The 17,801-nt window shown below is 41.7% G+C and overlaps 1 protein-coding gene across 3 annotated transcripts in view; it reads right to left on the reverse strand.

The window, feature by feature from the left end:
- LOC143354794 (neural cell adhesion molecule 2) overlaps positions 1 to 17,801 on the reverse strand; it is a 472,552-nt gene that overhangs the window by 185,433 nt on the left and 269,318 nt on the right. The gene's annotated exons all lie outside the window — the stretch shown is intronic.

The raw sequence follows: 17,801 nt of genomic DNA on the forward strand, positions 1-17,801 counted from the left end.
AATCATTAGGCAGCAAACTACGCGTTCGATACTGCAATAATTCTGTGTGCCCATCAAACTTGATGGTATTTATTCTGCGTGCTGTTACGAATAAGTGCTGGTATAAACAGTGCTAATGACGGTAATGATACTGCTTTCATGTTTTCATCACAAAATTGGAACGACTAGGGAATTACATGTCCCGAGGAGAGAAAGAGGGAGAGTGAAAAACATCGTACAAAAAGGATCATTTAAAAATGAAATCACATATAATTACTCTCTTTTGGTAGCACGTATGATCTAAACTGGGCCTGAAGCATTATTCCGTGCGAGCTGCCAAAACCGTTGAAAAATAAATTATTGAACGAGCATAATTACGCAGGGCCACAGAAGTCGCGGCGGAGTTAAATTGAATCCCTTAACCTCGCCGAAGCGCTAATTAAGAATTCAACCTCATCTGTCGGAACCTCCACATCTCATCTCGAGTTCCAAACGCATCGCGTTCCACGATCGAAAGAGAACGAGAGATTGAAAAATAGAAAGAGAGAGAGAGAGAGAGAGAGAGAGAGAGAGAGAGAGAAATGTGAATCGCGATCGTTTAACAAACCTAAAATACCCGAACGACGGTGAACGCCGAAACGAACCTGTTCAATCTAGCCGAATAGAAGGGCAAAAAAAGGAAGTTAGTCGAAAAAATCGAGTTTAATTATCGGTACCGGGATCGAACGAACAATATCGGGAGCATTCAATTTGCTTGGGAAAGGGGGGTGGGCGCCCCGTGGCGGAGGGGGTGTGGGGATTTTCACAATTTCCCGAAACTTTAGATTATGTGGACCATCGGATACAGGCTTCCCGTAGGGTAGCGGAATCACGCGAAAGGGTAACTATGAAAATTCAAACTACGTCAGCGTAATAGACGACAGAGAGTTTGCACCGGCGGATTACATTCGCTACGCTGGTAGGGGACCATGGAAGAGAGCTAGATAGATAGATAGATAGATAGAGATAGATAGATAGCGATGGATTAGCGGAGATAGGCGAATACGCTGGAATAAATAGATAAATACAGATGAGCGAGCACGCGTTAATGTAGATTGCTGCGCTGATTAAAATTCGATGGCCGTGTCGAAAAAAAAATAGATTAAAGGAGATGAGTGGATAGATCGTATGTGAGATAGGTGGACGTGTAAGAAAAAATAGATGGATACACACTAACAGATATTGTTAGATTGATGTGAAGATGGATGCACGCATAGAAATAAATAGACAGAGAGATGGACACATGATATGCACTGATGGAGAGGCATTGATATTGATAGATGCATTTAGATAGATGTTGTGTAGAAATGGATAGGCAGATTACAGTAGATGCGTGGATAGATGTTTACAAGATAGATGGATGTATAGAGTTAAATAGGTAGATTAAAGTAGATAGGTGGATAGATGTTTAAAAAATAGATGGGTGTGTAGAAATTAATAGGTGGAGGTAGATACACATAAGTAGATATTGCTCGATTGATATGAAGAGATGGATGATTAGGGATACATAGATGGATACATGATCTGCTCTGATAGATAAGAATTGATAGACGCATACAATTAGCTGGATAAATGTAAATAGATGTAATGTGGACAGGACATACATTGATAGACGTTACTAAATAGATAGATTGCAGAGAGATAGTCAAACAGACAGATTAGAGGGGAAGATGCAGATAGATACAGGCATCGATGGAGGAAATGATATGTCAATAAAAATAGATGCGTATAGAGATTGAAAGGAAGAAGAATACACAGATACACATAAATAGATTAAAGTAGATGATCAGACAAAGAGATGTAGACAGATGTAGAAATCAACGAAGGAAGAAATAGATGCATGTAGAGATCAGAAGAAGCAAGAACACACAGATACAGACAGATAGATTAAAGTAGATGATCGGTATGGTGATTCAAGTGTCCAGATGAAGGTGGACGAATAAATTTATGGAAACAAAGGCATATAGAGGGAGAAACAGGCAGACAAAAATGAACGGCGACAGATAAATGGTCAGATTAGCACAGACCGGAGCGACACAGCGCATCTATCGAGCATCCAGTGAAAGGGAACGGGGAACGCGCAAACAGCAACATAGAGAGACGATCGTGCCGGCGACCTTCTGACCCCCTTCGTCTTTTCAGTCAGCGGGAATCCTCGATACTGGTGTTCCCGTGCATAACAATGGCCGTATGCTGGCCGGGCGACATAACGATACACAGAGCACTTGCGGTTTAATACCGGGCGTTTTCGCGTTTCGCCAGCGCGACGAAACAGAAGACCGGCGAGTGGCGTGCCGCTTTTTCCGCCGCTGAATTGTTCCAGGCCCGCCGGCAAACAATACGCTTCGCAGCCCGATCGCGTGCTTCGGCTCCACGATATTTTCCCCCCTTTTCCACCACCCCCTTTCCCCCCGTTTTTCCAACCTCCCTCTTCCCTCTGCCCCGCCTCTGTTATTTTCCATCCTCTTTTTTTCGCAACGCGTGTTTGCCTTTTTCTCTTCGTCTCTCTCTCTCTCTCTCTCTCTCTCTCTCTTTCCCTGAGCTCGAGCGATTCTTTTTACCCCGACGTACCTCTTTTGCTACGGAATGTTTGTTTATTCGTAATTTCGACAGCATCCCGCGGGTACCCGGAGAACATTCCACGGAACCACCCCCGCCTTTGCGGCGTCCGTGAACTGTATTATTCTTTGGCCGGCGATGCAGAGAAATTGCTTCAAGTGCCCGGTTAATTACGCGGTTTCGACGAATTCCTGCGAAAACTGACCTCCTGTCGAAAAATACTCGGGACCTCGACCGAGGAATTCAATTTCTGATGATTATTGTTCTGATGTGGCCGCTTTTAACCATCGTGCACCCTTTGCAGTAATTCCAGGCGGAAGCTCTTATTTGTAATTTCTCTGCGAGAAATACACGAACTAATTTAATCCTTGTTTCAGTACTCGGATATCCTGGCAACTATTTGCAAGTTATTTCATTCTCTCCATACATGTCCTTAGATTTGCTGTGCGCGAAGGAATTAAGGTAACATGTGACATTAAAAATAATTGGATAATATTCTAGAAACGTGGAAGAGTACTCAGGAATTTTTAGAGAATTTTTTGAGGCCCGGAAAGCTGAGAAAAAATTACACGAACTTCGACAATCCACTGGTCAGACGACGCCAGTAGAAATAAGGTTGCAAGCAAAGGGTTAATAACTTGACAAGACCTAATAGTTAATAAGACGTAATAAGTTTTCTTCTAATGTCAATTCTCGAAAATTTGAAAAGTACGTCGTACACAAACGACCATATTGTTCGAGGACGCCGAGAAAATGTTTACGAGAGTAAGGATTCGGTTACACAATTGATGTACCTTTTTGATGAACTTTCGCCATGGCCTAATAACATTTTTTCTAGGCATCGGTCACTATTTTACACATTTTCCAGGCAACGTGTGCTCGCTTGGTATCCGATGATCCCCAATCGGGCGCATTAGAACGTCTTCATCGTGACACCATCGGACGGCTGACCGGAGTGCAGGCTCCGGGACGATTTTTCTCCGCATCCCTTCAATTACTTTTAGCGGGGGCTGCGCCACCGACGCAACATCCCATAAATCGTTCGAAGCGCAACACGCGACGAGGAAGAAGCAGCAACCTCCGCAGTATCCGGCGACCTAATTCCTCCTCGAGTCCCTTCGGTTTATTACATCTCGCGACGAGCGTCCCCGCAGCGAGAAACAGCGGATACGTGCGCAGAAACGAAGCGTGCGCGGGCAATAACGACATCGCCGGGGCCCTCGTAAAAGGAAACTAATTACTCGCTGCTCTCGCTGCAACTCCCCATATTTCCCACCGACCCCCTTATCCCTCACCATCGTTCCGTCGACTCGAACGAGGAAAGGAAAGACGCTGATATTTCGGTCCGATCGTCGTAAACGACGGCCGACTTTTACGAGGCTGTTCACGCAGCTTCAGAATCCCGTTCAGGTAAACGCGTGAACGTGCCGCTTCCGGTTTGCTGGGGATCCGTAAAATATCCACCGATGGTTTGCCGAGGATCTGCAAAATATCCACTTCTGATTTTCTGAGGGTCTGCAACGGATTCACTTCCGGCTTGCTGGGGATCTGAAAAAGATCCATTTCCGGGTTGCTGGGGAACTGAAGAAGATCCATTTCCGATTTGCTGAGGAACTACAAAGAATCCACTTCCGGTTCGCTGGGGATCCGTATAAGGTCCACTGATGGTTTGCCGAGGATCTGCAAAATATCCTCTTCTGATGTTCTGAGGATCTGCAACGGATTCACTTCCGGGTTGCTGGGGATCTAAAAAAGATCAATTTCCGGTTTGCTGAGGAACTGCAAAGAATCCACTTCCGGTTAGCTGGGGATCTGCCAAGAATCCACTTCCGGATTGCTGGGGATCTGAGAAAGATCCATTTCCTGGTTGCTGGGCAACTGAAAAAATCCATTTCCGGTTTTCTGAGGAACTGCAAAGAATCCACTTCCGGTTTGCTGCGGATCTGCCTAGAATCCACTTCCGGACTGCCGGGGATCCGTATAAGGTCCATTGATGGTATGTTGAGGATTTGCAAAATATCCACTTCCGGTTTGCTAAGGATCTGAAAAATGTCCACTTCCGGATTGCTGAGGACCTTCGATGACCGAGTACGTCTCCGACGACAGAAAGAAGGAAAGAAGCCCTTTTTGGGCGATGAATATAGAAACACTGAGTATTTGATTGGGTCTCGAGCTTGCACTCTGTTTTAGCGTGTTATGAACTAAGGCAAACAATTGTAAGATATAGAGAAAGGCTATCGTAAAATGTGACTCGTAATCGAGGCAGATTGCTTTTTACGCAGTATGGAAGATTATCGTAAAAAAAATAAGTTTCCGATCGTTGAGATGTTTTCCACGTAGGTAAATGAACAAAAAATAGAAAAATTAAAATCTACGTTTCACTGTGTTACCACGAGCGCATACCGTTATTCAGCCTCCTTCCACTGCATACATCTTAATAAAAGTTGATGGAAACACAGAATACAAGCACAATGATACACCATCGCAGAACTTGACTTTCAAATGAATCCAAATAATTCTGTCTCGCATTTCTATGGAACGCGACACTCAAAGGGTTAAGGGAATAACAGAAATGTTTATTGGGTCTGTTTCAACGGTGCCCGTTCTTATGGCACTTGTTCTACGGCTGCAACGTATTATTCACCGATGAAATTCCATCTGGTGAACGCTGCCGGCGTCGGCATCGAAAATCCGGTTTGCCAGCCTTTAAATTCATTATCCGGTATTGAATGGAAATCGCATGGCGCAGAATCGACGGGACGGGACAAGGTGTAATCGGCCGTTACAACGTCGCTGGAACGTAACGCGAGATAATGATGGGATTTAGCGGCGCGACCGAGCTTCCGGTTGTACGCAGTCTCTCTCACTCTCTCTCTCTCTTTCTCTCGGAAAATTGACCGTAAGTTTGAGGAGACCCATGCCACCTATCGATCCCCCTTTTTCTCTTTCCCGTAGGTTTAATCGGAGATTGAGCCGGGACCGATCGGCCCACGGATCACTGTCCAATCAATTTTCCAATGAAAACCCTCGCCGAATTGATTCCTCCCTAATGATAATTGACGGGAAAATAGGCGAGGATGCGACCCACGAGGAATTAACGGAATGAGACTCCCCCGAGTCTTTGGTGATCTGTTTCTTTGCGTGATCGTGCGCAGTAACGATCGGAAAAACCGGAATTTTTGAGAATTTTTTCGGACAAAATTAGTGGATGTTTTTTTTTTACGTTAAAGTACATATATTGAGCTACTTGTAGAATCGTTTTACAGTGAAATCTTGAGAATGGCTGAGTGACAATTTCTTTTAGAGAAGTTGTTTTTGGAGCAGCAGTAATAAGAAATTTGGGAAAGTACGAAAAGTTACTGAACAGGCTGCTAATCTAAAGAATGTTCGTAGTTCGATGATCATCGATTATTAAAGGGAAGAATTATAGTAACTTCGAGGAAGCATTTAATTATTCGCGCATTGCCGCCCTTCCGGCGAAGATTGTTCTCGTTCTACGAAAGCGGATTTCGAATTCATTAAAACCGTAGCCTCAACGAAAGTGGAGTTAAACTTACATCGGTTGCAGGTTGTCTCCAATAAAATCTCCACATAGGAAAATTATAGTTCAATTTCCACAAAATTTGGAACGTACTTAAATACGCACTCAAACACTAGCATTAGTCTTTACGATATTAAATCAATGTTGCTTGCTTGTCATCCAAAGCCTATAAAATCACATCAAATCTTCAAAAAATCGAGTTATTAAGGACGATAATTTTGAGATTCTAACAACAATAGGGTGGCCACATTTTTGTCGAATGTCACTGAAACTCGTAGCGTGTCTCGTCCAGAAATCTCGTTCTCGGGGAAATCAGGACGGAAAAAATCGCCGATAAATTTAACCCGGTTCTCCGGGAAAATATGACTTGAATCCTTCCACCTTGACCTCCCACGGTTTATCTAACCCCTCCGGTTCTCTATCTCACCTCGGCCTCGTCAGTATTCAACGCAGAAGGAGCATAAATTACGAATTTTTTCCGGGACCACTTGTGGTGCACAAATTTACTGTGCAGATTCTGCACGGTACCCACTGACTCATAAATACCAATTTCGAAGAAGAGAATTTGACGAATCAATCCGTTATTCTTGAATCCAATGCTAGGGGTCAACAAATTTAGTATAATATATACTTGTTTGCGAATGGTAAACTAGAGACAGGGAACTAAATGGAACAATGTACCCTTTTCTAAATTAATGATACATTAGTGGGTGAATTAGTTGTGAATGGTAAATCGGAGAAAGGGAACTAGAAGGATTATTTCAACTGTTAAAGAAATTTAGCGTATTATTCGTTCTGTTATAAATACCAAATTTAGGAAACGGCATTTAAATGGAGCAATTTGCTTTTGTTCAATTGAATGGTACATTGACGTGCCAACAAATTCTACTATCTGGGACACTGGATTTTTCTCTGAGGGTGTGTTGAGAGACTAAAAAATGTAGGGCATTATTTATTTCTTCGCGAATCGGGATTGCGAGAAACCCAGCAGGGACAATGGATACTTTGGAAAGTGGTCGATCGCCGGTGTATTAGCATTCGCGGCGGCGCGTCCCTAAATTGGTCCATTAAAAATGTTCTCCCTCGAATTCTCGGCGCGCAACAAAGGACGCCGGTACGGGGGTTGGCGGGCCGGGGGTTGTGCAAAAGTTACGAGCGCCGAGTTAACTTTACACACAGCTTCCGCGGCCGGTACGCGATTCTCCTAATAAAATGAGAAATCGTCGGCCGGCGGACCGTACGTCCGCATAAGAAATTCGGAATTTATGCCGGCGTCGTGTTGAACGCCGGACGGGAATAAGAAACGGGACAAGGAAGAGAGAGACAAGCGGCAAAGAAAGCCAACGAGGCCCCGGTGAAAAAGTGGTTTACACGAGGCCGAGCGAGAAACTCGCGCGAGCTGCGACGATCGAGACGTTTATTCGACGCATAATTGAACAGCGAGGGCTCTTAAAAAACTCACGCCTCTGGTAATAGAAAAAAAGATCGATTTCTCAATGTTGCCCAGTCTTTTAGTACGATCCTTCCCGAATGCAAGCTCTTGCAAAATTTCGCGAAACTGCAGAATTTATCGCTTTGAAACTTCAGTCGTGTTGCACAGTGATAACGGATAATTGAAACTTTAAATATCTGAAAGACTGCTCGACCAATTTGGAGACAATTTTGCAGTAATAGTCTCCAGACTATTATCTAGTGCTTGACACAGTAGATTTTTAATTCGTATTTTTTCTTTTTTTTTTTTAGAAACAAAGGAAGTTGAAAGTTGAAATGGTATCGGAAAAATGGCTGCCAGGTTCTGGTAGTTGAAGATATTTAGCTGAAGTTGTGAGTAAATACTGCTTATACACCACAAAAATAAGACGTACATATTGCTTTTTTAAGGAACCATAATTTCAAGCACAAAAAAAATTGTTGAATGTCTCTTATTTCCCAGCCGCTTCAAGACACGACTCAAACAAACACTGCTTCGTAATTACAGTTGTTTCTCCAGGTATAATGTTTATGCAAATCCGCGCTTTTACGACGTACAGCGAGAATTAAATGCTAATTTATTTCGTCCGGTTTCCGAAGTTGAAATATCTACTAAAAACATTTCGAAAACTGTGCCGAACATTAATGAAGCATTTTTATTATATCCTGCCCGGCAACGCATGCTGTAAACGCATAAAATTCGCGGCACGGTCGTAATTCGATTACGAGAACTTTATTATGATTTTCATGCAGCGAGAATCATTTAAAAATTTTTGATAATAATTTTTGCTCGGAAGAACGAAAGTACTTTTTACAAGGTACAGGACTGCAAAAGTTTTGTATGGTTAATAAGTTATTTTTGTGGATTCATTCTCACTGTCCTCTCGGTAGAGAGCTACCGTCTATTTAGCATGCAGACTGACAATTAAAAATGAAAGAGAGTATTAACTTTATCTCGTGCGATTCACTGCTGGAACGGCGAAAAAATAACCCCGACATTCATTTTTAATCCGCCATTTTGAACTTTGTCCAGCAATGGGAATGTCATTCGACTGTTCTTCTTGCTCCTTTTCACCTCGTGCGGCTTTTTATCCTATTGTACTTCTTTGAATAATTAATGAAAGTGGTGCTGTAATTTGTGATATTAAATGTTCCTTTGTATAAATAAACTAAAGTCGAAGTTGGAAGGCAAACATTTTTTAATAGAAACGGACTTTTACCATTTTTGGAAGCTTAAAAATCATCCATAACATTTTGCGTATTATTAATGGGGACTTTTATATACACCTTTTATAACTGCCACCCAATATTTTTTGTTATATCATATATTCACAAAATTCTGAATATTTCTATACTATTCAGTAGACATAATATACCCTATACAGATATTGTTTATATAATTCCTGGCTTCAAAAAGCCACCTCTTACAATATCTGCGGGATTAATTCAGTAATTGTTATTATCAATTTCATCGATGTTATTGTCATTAGATGGAGAAAAACAATAAATAAATACTACAAAATTAAGAATTTTAAATTCAACTTTAAATAGTAATCTTTATCGTCAAATCACATTAGGAAACCAATAAAAAATGTTTCCATTATTTTAAATTAAAAAAAAACCCTAAAATTTAAAATCACCCCTTAGGGTTTCTATAGAGTTAATCTAACTGAAAAACTGCCTTGTAAATTTAATTTAATTTAAACACTGCGGATGTAGATAAACAAAAGAATATAAGAATATCAAGGATTCATGATTCAATCTAAAATAGTGATTTCGATCATTGGGGTGATTTCGATCACTATAAGAAACTCCAAATCCTTTGAATATACAGTCAAACCTGTTTTTGTGCGATCCTTTTCATCACAAGAAGATGCGCGTTTTGGACTACGACGAGTAGTATTAAATGATGTGCATTTTGAAAATTTCTCCCCGTTTAAAGTGAGAAATTAAATTTTTTTTAAATGTTTCCATGTGTAATTTAATTACTAATCTGTTTGGAAAGCACTTTCTCCCTATTTCATAAATCTTTGACATATTTTCTAAGTGAGACTTTTTTTATGCGGTCCCTCTCCACCGCATAAAAAAATGTTCTTTAATGTGTTGTAAAAAATTATTTGTTATAGCTATTTATGAAGTTTCTGAATATTGTTTTTTGTGCGATTTCTTTTATGCGGTCTCTATCTACCGCACAGAAACAGGTTTGACTGTACCTGCAGGTTTCAAAAAGCATCCCCCAAAATTTCCACAGGCCCAATTCGAAAACCATCCTATTCCAATTTGCGCAAAATGTCTGCCGCCTTGAGCAGAAATAGATAACCGGACCAGTGTAGATAAATAAAAATTGTAAGATTCGAGTTGAAATAGTGATTTCTATTATTATGGCGCTGCGCCGGGGGGGGGGGGGGGGGGGGGGCAGAAAACTCACTCGGGAATGGCTGGACCGGTTTCGCAGGAACGAAACAAAAGCAGAGGAATTCCTGGCAGTCGCGCGGAAATCCAGGGGGTTGGGGTGGATGGGGTTGGAGGGTTCGTCGATCGTTTTCTTTCCGTCGGGTGGTGTTTCGGTGTTCCGTCGAGCTCGACGTGCTCATTTGCATGTTCCGCGGCCGGGTAGGATCGATGAATTGACCGATCGAATCGAATCAGTCAATTTGCATGTCTACGACTTAATTTTGGGACTGTTTTCAGGGGCGACGGGGACGACGGTTAAGGCAGAACACGGACGACGGGGAATGGAGAACCACCGATGGATGAAAATCGTGACGGATACTGGGGGTGGGGGTGGAACAGGGTGGGGGAACAGCGGAAGGAAGAGAAGCGCACGAAAACTGAGCAATGAAAAAGAAATAAAACGGAGGACGCACGAATAAGTGGCTGGAAGAATGAGATGTTTTATGGAACAAGGGAATGATGGATTCGATGGTGATCGATGTTCGGAAAGTGAACGTATAAAATCATGATGGGATGGTGAAGACTCGTTGAAAAGTAAAGAGGAAAATAGTTGCAGGAATAAGTCTCATTTGATATCGAAAAGAGATAATTGCGCCGAGAAAGAACTTGAGAAATGATGGGAAACAATATAGACAATGAATAGACAAAGAGAGAATGAATTACAGTGAATCCTCGATATATGTCAACAGCACGGGTCTTGCTCCAGGAGTATACCCCGCAGTAGTGGGGAGAATTACGCGACGTTTATCATCCAGGTCTTGGCGACATATATCGAGAAATCACTGTAGGCTGTGCTAAATATTCGTCTAATTTTTTATTAATGCACACGAAACAAATTCGACCTGGTTTTACAAGTAGACTGTGGATTTATATGCAAAATAAAAAAATTGTCTCCATTCCAACATACAGGAGCTGCATGTACATTTATTTCTTTTTCTAATAATTTTAATAAGTATTTTTACATTCTTGCAATATTTTTACTATTTTAATTTTGATCTGTCCATTTTTTTTTATGGAAGCATCAAACCCGCAGTCTGTTTATCAGAAAGCAAATTATACAGCTATGTTAACAAACAATCGCATTGTTTGCACGTGCTCGTGTTTAACAAGTACTGCACAGAACATAGCAGGCTTCGCGAGAATCAAAGATACGCTTTTGAATCGATAACAACGGAGAGTGAACAATCGAAGTAGGGAACGCCCCATCGGGCGGAAACATAAATAAAGAATAAGAAAATTGAGTGCGGAGGAAAATAGAGAGAATCTGGTAGACGTGTAAATAGAAATAAAAATAGGGAGTGGTATTCAAGAGACTGTAAAAGGTGATGAAAAGACGCGGGAGGGGAACAATAACGATAGGAAAATACTAGAGAAGGATAATACAGTCGAAACAGGTGCTCGTATACGGATTTCAGAGTCTACGTTGATCCGGGGATTGAGTTCCCGGGGTTCCGGCGTTCAAAGTAGAAAGTAGACTGTCTAGGAAATAACTTTAATCTGATCCTAATGTTCCATTCGCTTTTGTGTCTGTTTTATAGCGTTTTATTCCCCCTTTTACTCTCTCGCGATTTGAATAAACATTCGCCGGGCTAAATCACGGGAGAGAAAAAAAGAAACCGGGGAGGGAGCATAAGGAGCAGGAACTTCGTTAACGATTTTGATGATTGCGAAGAGAAAATCCTTTGCTTGGGAAAATGTACTCACGGTCCGTCGGCGGTCTCGTTATTCAACCCTGCGGACTGCGATAAATTATTGGACGTACCTGCGAACAGAGATAAGAATTGTGTAAAAATCACGGAACCCCGGTCTTCTCACCTCGTCGGACAAATTATGGGCGAATTAATTATTTCCTGGGTCGACTAGTTTTTTGACGCCTCTGACCGAGGGGATTTATTTCTAGCATTTTCGTTCAGAGAATTAATTTTGTTGCAAGTTAGAAACGATTGAACATTGGTAAATTCATACATCTTTCTTTTCCTTTTTATTATCATTTGGTTTGAGAGGGTGGAACCACCTCTTTCTAATTTTTGAAGCTACCAGACCTAAATTTCAAATATATTTTATGCTGTTCGTTATAATTGTCATCATGAAAATGAAAAATTCAATAGAATATGCAACATTGAAATGTGTATGTCTAGTAGAAAATACCGAAGTTGTGGAAGTATCCAGCATTTATTTTATCTTTTGCAGTAGGGCTAAACTTTACTTGAGGAAACCAAACATTTTTAACTTTTTCTTATGTAATCCTGTAAATTTTTGCAAGAGAATGTCGGAAATCCAAGTTTTGATCCTAGGAGATCAGTAGTTCAAAAGTTATGCGTGTGTATAGTTGTGCGATTTACAGCGATTTTTACTACTAAGGGGTCACCGTATTGGTACTCAGATATCGTCCAATGAGTAGAGCCGTCAGAATGTTGGTCGCGGTTAGGTTCGCGGGAGGGGGAGGGAAGCTTTGCGCTTGCAAATTTACGTTATCGACATCACCGTGTGCTTATGCTCTCATCTAGCGGCTTCGCTTGTTAGAGGACGCACGACACTGAGTACATACCAACACGACGTTGCCCTTACCCAAAAACGCTTAAAATCGCTCAACTTTAAACACGCATAATTTTGAAACCAGAGAATTCCTAACGTTAAAACTGGGATTTTCGGCATTTTCTCGTCAAAATCTACAGGCCTACATTGAAAAAAGTTAAAAATTTCTGGTTTCCTGAGGTAAAGTTTCACCGAACACTAGTGCTGCAAATTGTAGACTAAAATTACATGACTACTATTTTCTATTATATCATATCCGACGAATCCTAAATTGTGGAGAGATGTACCTAACTTACATGAACGTACAGAAAAATACAGATGAACTTTTAACGGACTTAGAGAAATATAAAGTTAACTCAACGCTGCTAGTAACATATTCCGCGAACTCTGAAATAATAGCCCAAGGTAACCGCGACCCCTTATTAGTCGGGAATGCAACGAACATTTTCCTGCGATGTCCAGGGCCGGGTGCATCGTTCTTGCACTTTTCTTCGCGTTGCCTAACTCCCGGGTAGAGAACGCAGTAGTCGAGGATCCTCGGTCGGTACTCTCAGCTTAGTTACGATATCGCGAGCATCATTTCGTAACGCGAGTTACTTCAGAGGCAGCCTCGCGAAGAAATCTTAGAGAGAGTATCCGCCTCTTGTGCCCTAGGGCTTCTCTTCTCTTCTCTTCTCTTTGCCACGGCAGGAGAGAAGCGTTAAGCATGCACCGTGATGTAAAGCGGGGGCTGTTCATAATCTAGGTGAAAGCCGTAACGCGAAAAAATGGACGGCACACTCGAATGAAACAGGTGGCCACCCGTTTATCGTTGTCCCGCGACCCCGTCTCGCGCACTGTGCACTGCATTCGCGGGTGCATTCGTCGGCTGCAATCTTACACGCGTGCGTCCCATCCTCTTTCCCGAGACTGTAATTAATGGACTGCGGATTTTGTACGTTTACGCGAAAGTGACCAGGTGAAATTTAAAACGATGCGTGGGCACTAAGAATATTCAACAGTACATAATTTTGAACTTGTTAAAATTGTTTGCAGACGACAGAAATTTTCTTTCTTGCAGTCGATGCAGAAACATTTTATTTGATAAAAAACTTGGTAAAAAATTAAATTTATATTGTTATATGCAAGAAATTACAGAGATGGAAGAGAGGAGCATCCGATAGAATTTTGTTAAAGAAATTGTGTTTGTTAATTGTACGCACGATTAACCGACAAACGTAGAAATATATTTTTGCTTTGATTTGCTAGATGTATAAGTATGTGAGAAAGGTAAGGGGAATAGGTTACAGAGGTAAATGAAGCGATGTAACAAACAATTAGGGAAGTCTGATATTTTTCGGTGTTTGGTAGCAGGCTAATGAACGTCCAAAAATTTTTCAAGCTTTGTTCCAGCGGGCCAAACATGCCGGATAAGTACGAAGTACTGCTCGTTTGCAGTTTTACATTCCGGCCCCGGACCGTTTGCATAAAATCTCAGCCTCGCTAAATATTTATTCTGCTTAAAATTCGCGCGGCAATTTATTCGCGTAGTGTTTACGCTTTAGTGACGAGTTATGAAAAATTGAATCGTCCGTTCGCATTACCATGAATCCTACCATCGAATTGCAAATTTTCAAGTCTGCGGGCGCGGATCCTGAAAATTTTCCACACTGCGGAAACTCGAGGCTTTTACGTTCCACACGATAATCGAAACGAAATTAACGCGGCGCTTGATTTTTACGCGTGAATTACATTTCGCTTTAATTATTTATTGTACCATAGTACTACGGATTTTCAAGCATTTTCGGAACGGTGAAGCAATAGCGATTGATTTATATTTTTGCTAGTAAACATATTCGTGTGAATGTCGTCTGTCGCGAGCGGTATTTTCGTACGATGCATAAAATTTTTGTTTCGTGTGTTTGGGATTGTTAATTTATTTCGTAGCAGGAGTCCTGAAATAAATTCCGATGCAAACAAATGTTCAAGTGTAACAGAATGTCCCAGATGAAACTTTCCATTTCAAAGGAGTCATCCTTTATTGGACGTACAAACTTCGTACTCTGGACGAAACTAAAACTGTAAGTCAAACTTCAAATTAAACTTTGCGAAAGTTCATTTCAGTTTCTGCTAAATGCCACTTTTACATAAAGAATCGTTTAGCAGGGCTGCTGAAACTGTCACTGAAACGTTAGCTCTAAGTGTTTACAATAACCACACAACGTACGTTAATTTGGTGCAATACTGTTACATTAATTTTCAAAACACAATCGTCTCGAAATAATTTATTCTCCGTCTGAAATTCATTTTATTTTCTCTAAGAATTGTTGCGACAACTTCTTCCTCACGAGTGCTATTACGCGTCTGATCATAGCCAGCCTATTCTACTTCTTGGGGATACTAGAACCAAGGTGTGGTACTTTCAACCCATTTTTGTAAGACCGAGGGGTTAAAAATTTAAATTCCACTTTCTTGATAAAAATCTACAACATTAAATGTAAATTAAAATCTACAAATACAAAAATTCTCAACATTAAAACTGGTAAAGACGACAATAAAAATTCAAATGAAATTCTATTCTCATTCAACAAAAACAGATGACCAAGGAAATTAAATCTCACCGGTTCCTGGCATGCTGAACCAGCGTTAAAAAATAAAAATTCTATTTTCCTCGATCGAATAACGCTCGAAACAGATTTTCGACATCGCAGGAATTACTTAGAACAAAATCGACTTTTTAGAGGGCTGTTTGTCTGGAATAAAACCAAGCGAGCAAGCTCCGCATGATCTTCGGGACGATACTTAGGATCGGGGGGTGTGTGTACGTCACTGTGTCGTATTCACGGCGACAGGGTGTATCTAAAAGCTCCGCGGGAGCTGTTCAAACGACCGTGTCGCGGGTTGGGGAATCGAGGATTCGAAGTGGCGAACGAGGCCGTAAATCAGGGGTCGATTCCGGGTCGCGGGGTTGGACAATGCGTCGCCGGCCAACCGTCCGGGGTGGCGCGGGGGTGTCTGGACTTTCTCGTTCAGGGGGCCATCTCCGAGAAAGAGTCTCGCCCCGGCGAAATCTGAAATTTATGTTTCCGTCACGTTGGCCTCGCTTTCTGAAGAGAACCGTGGATGAGGGGCTGTGCTTCTCACCTCGGCGAACAAGGGCTGGAAGACTCCGAAAAACGTTTACCTCTTATCCTCGGCTCTTTTCTCTCTCCCACTGACACTCGAGTTGAAGGGCCTGGCCAAAGGGGAAGGGCGAGGGCTCGGAACGACGCCGCCGCTTCTTTTATCGGAACACCCCCTCTGCCACCGGGGGTGAAATCGTGTCACGATCTGCAAAATCTTCGCAATTATCACCTCCAATTTCGGGGGGTAACGATTTGCAAATCGTTAGATTTTTTAACGCGACTGGAAATAAAACAGGAATTTTTAGTTACCATTGCAAAATCTTTGAGGATTATTTTATGTTTGAAGAAATTGTACATAGGTTCTATTGATTTTTTTACTTGTAACCCTTTCCTAGTATAAATAATATTTTTATCATGTTAAAACGGGAATTTTTCGTTACTCCTTCTTCGAGCCCCACAAATTAAAAATTGTGTTGTACATTTGATTTAAAATTTGATCTTAGTCTTTAAGAAAGAACTAGTATTTTTTCGCGCCTTGGATCATCTCCAAAGGGTCTGTGTTCAAGACAAGGGAAAAAGGGTGGTTCGTCAATATTTTTATCAGGATGTACAAGGATCACGTTGTCAGAGGAAAATCTTGTCACAAAGACGTGAAAAAGTTCATAATGTATGTAAACGACGAGGCGGCCGGGATTCTCGGTGTTTCGTTCGTTGAATCGCCCGCTAAATTTCAATCGACGCTCGGCCGCCGCTGAAAGAGCGCAATTAACTCTCGTTGTTTGTCCGAAGGGAAAAATACCGTAGGAAGATTTTTATGGGAGAGCGGGAGTGTCTCTTTGGGATTCGCGGCGCGACGATGATGTTTGTCGTAATTCATTATGAAAGGAGCCCGTGTGACGTCCGCACGGGAAACGCGTGGCCAAGGATGTGGGATGTATGCAAACGAGCCGGCGGAGTTCGTTCTGCGAGAAGAATAGGCGAATCTGTGGAAACCGAGACAATGGAGTCGATGGACGCATACAGACATAAATGAAATCTAGAGATTGGGTGATCTTTGTCATTCATGGAAACGCTATTTCATACACTTTCTGATTTTTATCGGTGCCTAAATTTTTATACAATTGGGATGTCGAATTGTGTTCGTTTATTTTTAATATGATAATTTTTAAACATTTAGAGATGATTTTTGGGACATGTTGCTGAAGGTATACCAACAGTTGTGGTATTGTACTTGTGACAGTCAGGGGGTCGATAAGTTTGTGTGTTGGTTGTGTGGTAACTCAGGTTAAGTAAACGTCATCGCGGTACTGACTAGGATGGGTGACCGCATTCGTCGGATTTTCCTAGCAATACTGATAGATATAGTCAGTCGACTGAATTTGCTTGAACATGGTCGATTGCTTTTTAACATCTAACAAAGGGCGTTTCTTTAAGGGTCTATACCCTTCATCCTTTAAGGATCTGTTCAAGGTAATTGGGAATACAGGAATACGTTTCTAGGAATGTTAAGTGCCACAACAAATACTTTAATGTTACGTTTGGAAAATAGAGAAGAAGGGCTTGCATTCCAAGGACAGTCGAAGAAGGACCAGTATTAAAACAAAAATACTTAAGTGTCTTGGGAATACAAGGGATCAGAATTCCCAAGTTTCTGGGAATTCGAAGGTCCAATATCCCAAGAAGTGTTATGGAAAAGAAAAGATTCTCTAAGAGCACAATAGAAATGTATGTATTTCTAATCGTCTTCCAGGCATCAATATAAAAATATATAAAACATAAGACTATAAAAAAGTAAGCAGAGTTCATCCAAGAAGCTGGTAATAAAGCTCACGCAAAACTTGATTAAAAGTACCGTGAACATGACGGTGATCATTGACGAGAAAGGGCTCCCTCCCCCTAGAAAGTCCCCTGTAACGGCGGAAAAAACGCGCGTCTCGTTCCCTCGACTAATCATTCTAGCCTCGAACTCGATCGTCCACAGACACGGGTTTTCTCTCTCTCTCTCTCTCTCCCTTATCATGCTGCCTCGAAATCGTATCGCGTTTCCATTCCGCGTGCCCGTAGGTGGTTCCCGTGGTTACAGCCACGCGGAATTAATTCCGACGAATGGAGGATACCCG

The sequence above is a fragment of the Halictus rubicundus genome, chromosome 6 (genome assembly GCF_050948215.1).
Source record: "Halictus rubicundus isolate RS-2024b chromosome 6, iyHalRubi1_principal, whole genome shotgun sequence".
NCBI classification, from domain to species: Eukaryota; Metazoa; Arthropoda; class Insecta; order Hymenoptera; family Halictidae; genus Halictus; species Halictus rubicundus.